General features: G+C 39.7%; 1 long non-coding RNA gene across 1 annotated transcript; it reads right to left on the reverse strand.

Annotated features, from left to right (window-relative positions):
• Positions 1-1,796: 1,796 nt before the first annotated feature.
• LOC136359987 (uncharacterized) lies at positions 1,797-4,139 on the reverse strand. Its single transcript, XR_010743398.1, has 2 exons — positions 4,064-4,139; positions 1,797-2,500 (listed from the first exon to the last, which is right to left on the reverse strand). It is a non-coding gene; the product is annotated as an uncharacterized lncRNA (long non-coding RNA).
• Positions 4,140-5,816: the final 1,677 nt, after the last annotated feature.

Consider the following 5,816-nt stretch of genomic DNA (forward strand, 5'->3'; position numbering starts at 1 on the left):
AAAAAAATCTGTCCTTAACATTATAGTTCAACAGAGGAAGTCCAAGACACAACATTTTAGCATCAAGTTGCTTTCCAATAAAGTAACTTCAAGAGCACCCTGGATTCTTAGTTTTGGCCACCTTACATTTTAAACAAATGAATGCCATTTAGCACTAAAAATATGAAGTTACTACATACCTAGAATAATCTCCTAATGTTAAAAGCAGACCTCCAAAAGCTCTATTCCATAAAGTTAACACAGCCTTTGATTGTCTTAGGATCTTTTCCTGTCACACACCAAGAAGAATCACTATGCAATACACAGATGATGGTACAGTCTCTGCTTTTGGCATTTGTCTCCTCAGTAACTTTTCTGAATGACACCACAAACTTAATTGCACTCCTTCCCAATCCTACCATAAGGAGAACATCTGAAATTAGTCATTATCTCTTATGCCTCAGCAATGGCTAGAAAACGTTTAGGGAAGAAATAAGTTGGTTTATGTGAATTTCTAAGGCAGTAAATTGAGACAGTAAAAGACCAAGTAATCTGATGTGTCACAAAAATTTGGCAAAGGAAGAAAACAGAACTTTACTTCCTGGGTTCTGACCTGGAGCTTTTGGAACTTAAGCTACAAGCTTGTTGATTTTACCATTTGTATGCCAAAGGCGTCATACATGAAAGTACATGGAAGTCAGCAATTGGAATTATGCACGATAATATAGCTTCTACCAGGAATCTATTAATGCTTTTCTAATCTATGATTGTACTGCAAAAATGCTTGGGGAATGGTGCAGGTATGTACTGGGCTTTTTTTTCCTCCAAGTAATCATGCAAAGAATAAGTAGTGCTTATCAGGCTTCTGCTGTAAGCCCTCACAACACTTTGGCACACAGACACATGAATTCCAAAGCATACCCGTGAATCCAGTGGTCCAGACACAGGCAAACTCTAATGACCCTTAACCTGATGATGCTTGAGCTGGGATATGAACCTAGCAGAGATGCCTATCGGTGCACTGACATCCCCACACCTGTCTGGGGCAGAAACCAGCCCAGCCACCCGTGGTCAGGCTGGCATTCATTGCCAAGGCAAATGCCAGGCTATGACACAATCCAGTAGTTTTGCCTAGGAGGAAGCATGTCAAGCATGAAGATGAAGAGAACTGCATTTAGCACGCTTTTGTTCCCATACCATAAATAAAGGAAACTGAAATATTTGTCCAGAACTTCCTTGTGATCCACAGTGAGTTTCCCTGGCAGACTAGGGGGCAGTCATTGAAAAGCCAGAGAAATGTCTGTGGTACCCAGAGCCTGATGTCCTCAAACACTGATTGTACAGGTGATCTGAATGCTCAGCATGGCTCACAGGAGCTTGTTACTGTAGGATTCCTTACACAGTATCCCATATCAACCCTTTCCTTCCCCTGCAGAGTCTGAGAAATATTTAAAACAATGTATTATAGCAGGAAGTTTGTCTCTGTGCCAAACCAGCGTTTAGCCCACACTGAACCATCACTGAAGTCCTTGCAGTATCTCACAGAGAAAGTCCCCATCAGTTTTATGGTTCCGTGTTTAAATTCTCCTAATTTCACTCACCACAATGTTTCAGAATGAAGGGGACAGAAAGACTGAACACCTGGGTCCAGATTATCTTTTTAAATATAATACATATACTGATTCTCACACATATAATACATTTATAATTTGTAACTGACAGATCATAAAGATGTTAAGATGGAACCAATAGCAAGGTGGGTTGAGCTGGAAGAATAAAGAAGAAACAGACCAAGTAAAAAGTAAGCAGCACAGAGATAGCTTATCCTATAATGAAGGGATATCTTTATTGTCACAGAGTAATGTAAAAAAAGGAATTACATAGGAATGAAGAAATCCCATGGATAATGCTTCACACATTTCACAACATTCCCCTTAAGGAGGACAAGAACAGATGAAAATATTTTTCTCATTAACACCAATCAACAATTCTGACAGGAGATATTCTGAGAAAGAAGTGGGAAAAACACAAAACTCACAAAGTGTTTGTACATCTGAAAACACAGGAGAGCATCTGATACTAAAGACAATGACCATGGACCTACAGCTTAAGTGGAGAATTACATGCTAGAAACTCTTGCACTAACAAATCTATTTTAGAGTTCTGCTCCTGAAATTCTGTAAGGAGCAAAGTGCATTCCCCAAAAACCAAACCAGCTTATCTGGTGCTCCAGATCCTTTGGTTGAACCTAATAAAATTTCCAAGTTTACTTTTGTGTTCTCCTTTATTGCCATGCACTTGTAAGGCAGCTAATAGGCTCTTTAGAGCGAGATATGCAGATAAAACTCCCAAAAGCAGTGCCAATGAAAGATTTTTCACAATAAATTGAGATAGTAATTCTATTGCTGTGGTGATCTAAGAGAGGTCAGGTTCATAGGGACAGGTAGCCTTGTTAGGCCAACCCTTGGTCATGCAATCACAGAAGACTCAGTAAAAGGTCACCTTTGTGAACTCACCTGGGCTGAAAAACACCAGAATAAGATGACTGGGCAAGCAAAAATTTCTTGCCTAATGTGAAATTTAAAAATGGGGCCATATGTGAGTACTGCTCTGTATGTAAAAAGGCACATTGATGTCCCATCAGCATTACAATAAAACTACAGACTCCTGTATGTAGATGTTCTGGAAGCTGGAAAATGAAACTCTTTGCATACAACAACACACATGCAAGATGTCACCTATCTGATGAAGCTTTTGGGTACAGAGGCTGAAACTGCTTCAGGAGCTTAGAACTCAGAAAATGACACCTTACTTACCAATTAACTTCTTATGGCACAAACCCTGCTTTCTTGCCTGGCACGTAAGTGCTTTCAGTGCATTACAAGTTCTGGATGTTGACCCATTTTTGAATGGTTACCCTTTGAAATGTCAATACATGCACTTTTTATGTCGCTCTGAACACAATCACCACTTAAGTAATTTGGGAAGCCCTTTGCCAATAAACCCACTCATTTAAAAGCTATCAGCTCATGTAGTCAGATCAGTGCACAGTTAATATTTCTGTTAGCCCAGTTGCATGATAGTGGAATGGGACTCGGGAATATATCTCATCTTCCCTTCCAAAAGATTAGCAGCATTATGGAAAGAAAAGAAAATAATTTGACAGCCATTACACAGAATAGTCCAAGAAAGGGCAAGAAAAAAAACCCTGAAACTGTAGTGCAACTATGATTGGGGAAACACACTTATTCATCAGCTACAACACCATGGCACAGGGGTCAGTGAGGTACTGAAAACTCCACCACACAGATGAAATTCAACTCAGACTAAATAAGTAATCAAAAAAACCTGACTTGCAAAGAGACACAACCAAAGACAGCAGCAGTGATTACTTCACCTTGCTGGCATAAAAGGCCTTGAAAAAAATTACTTGCTTTTATTTAGTCTTTAACCTGGTCAGAATCAGCAAATATATCAAGTGTTAGCTAGAAAAAATAATTCCACCTTCAAAGCAAGGGGTTTTTTGGGGGTTTTGTTTGATTGGGGGTGGGGTTTTCAGTTCAGTTGATTTTTTTTTGGTGGTGTTTGGGTTTGTTTGCTTGTAGGTTGTTTGGGTTTTTTTGTTTCTGTTTGTAATATTTGGGTTTGTGGGGTTTTTTTTTCCATTTGAAGCTTTTATGTGTGTGTGGTGTACCAAAAGCAGAATACCAGTACAATACCAGTAGAGGTCTTTGGTTTTCAGGGCTAACCTGCACTGCTCCAGGCCCCAAATGTTCTCAAACTCAAGCCCGTAAATATAACCTGCCTACAACAGTGAGTTCTAAGCATGACCTGTAGCTTTCCATCTCATACAGCTGGTATCTCAATCAATCCCTTTTCTCACACATAATTTGATATTGCGTCACTGCACAACCCTTTCCTTCATGCAAATTAAATCCCATCACATCTCCCAACTTTTAGCATTCCTTTCTTTCTAGTTGTGTCGCTATTTACAAAACGCTTCATCTATTAGGATGTTGCAATTTTGGAATCGGAGCTGGTAACTTTTATTTTGGCAAGGTTCACATACTTAAATTTCACTTACCTCAGCGATGTTCTAGGTGTGAAGAATTTCCACAATTTGTCCACTGTTCTCCCTGTTCCAGTCTGTAGATTTTTTGCTTCTGCATTTCCTTCTGGGCATACACTGTCACAAAATAGAATAAAGCACAAGGTAATTTATGTTGCTAATGCATGCATTAAATGGTGGTACTGCTATGCACTGCACACATGCAAAAAAATACATCTGTTTCACCTTCTTTATCAGACTATAGTCATTCCCTGTATAGTCAAAACAGTTGGTCCCTCTTGCTTATTAAGTGTATCTTTGAAGCTAAGCTGTGTGTTTAAAAACCATCTTGGCTCTGTTGTGACCAAGAGCTTCATAGGGAAGCATAACACTGACAAGCAGCATTTTTTTTTTCATTTCTGATTGTTGACCTTACCACAAACCTCAGATCAGTTGGTTGAAAACTGAAAGAGGTTAGGCTGAAAATTTTTCTAGAATCAAAAACATTAAAGGCATTGCTCTCATCTTGGTAATTATGTCATTTTCATGGGCCAAAACCCACATGATTTCAAATCCTTTTTTATTGAAAGATGCTCAAACTCAGGTTTTTGCCCTCCAAATGCTCAAACAAGGAGGTTGCCCTCACTACAGGAACAAGTCTTTTATGATGGATCTGTCAGGATGCTGCCCTTATATATTCACATATTTACTGAGCATCAGTAAGCACTTTTTCCTTGATATTTTTAAGGAAATTGAAAGATATCTCTGGTGCTCTATATGGTGACAATAAAAAGGGCAGGTAGTGTTCATCTGGGAGGAAGAGAGAAATTTTCCCATTATCAGTCACATGGTGTTTTATCCAGGCAAGACAGCAAGGTGTGACACCATCTGCCTATCACTGTGGTTGTCAATGGTAATGAAATTTAGCTGTTCATGAACATTTCTTCTGTTTTGCTACTGGAACACTAATAAGTAGTCAGAATGAAATATTGCTCGTTTTACACTGCTGCATGTATGTGTGTTTTGTTCAGTGACCAGAACAAAACAATTATTGGCACAATGATGTCCATCCTGTTAAACCTAAAGCTGTCATAAGGACACAATACAGCCAGCCCTGGTCACCAACATGTGCAAGTCATTTCACAAATTCTTTGATGACTTGCCCTGACTTCCCAATCAACTCTGCACACATGAGCACTGTTGTATGTAGCTGCTTTTAATTAACTGACTTCACATTCATATTCTCCATGATTTATCATTCCTACAGTTCCTTACTTTCCAGCTCCTGGTCACTTCCATCCCTGTATCCCATGGTGCTGGCTTGCTTCTACAATAGGTGGCAGAAGCTGTCCCTGTTTCTCTGCAGCTGCCATCCTTGTCCTCATTTCACATCCTCTTAAGTGTGGACTCCTTGTTCCTCAAATGCCACCCTTCTTGCTGCAGAGAGGGCAATATCCTCACTTCTCACTACTTGGCTGTATCCAAAATATGCATAAGCCACTGGGGAAAGAATCCCAAACAGCTGGCAGAACAGTGGCTCTCCTCCACCTACCCATCTCTCTGCCTCTAGAGCAGACCACGGGGCAGCACCACCTGCTTCTCTAGTACAGAAGGCATCTTTGATACTTATCATTGATCACTTCTTGGAGATCAATCCGTTTGAATTAGTCTCCTGTAAAAAAAAAAATTTTAAAAAGGCACCACAGAGGTGGGATGCAGCCAAATTTTTCCAAATGTGAACTAGGCTGGAAAGGAATCTGGAGAAATGCTCTTGAGCTTTATTTTTAGC

Source organism: Sylvia atricapilla, chromosome 4 (genome assembly GCF_009819655.1).
Source record: "Sylvia atricapilla isolate bSylAtr1 chromosome 4, bSylAtr1.pri, whole genome shotgun sequence".
NCBI classification, from domain to species: Eukaryota; Metazoa; Chordata; class Aves; order Passeriformes; family Sylviidae; genus Sylvia; species Sylvia atricapilla.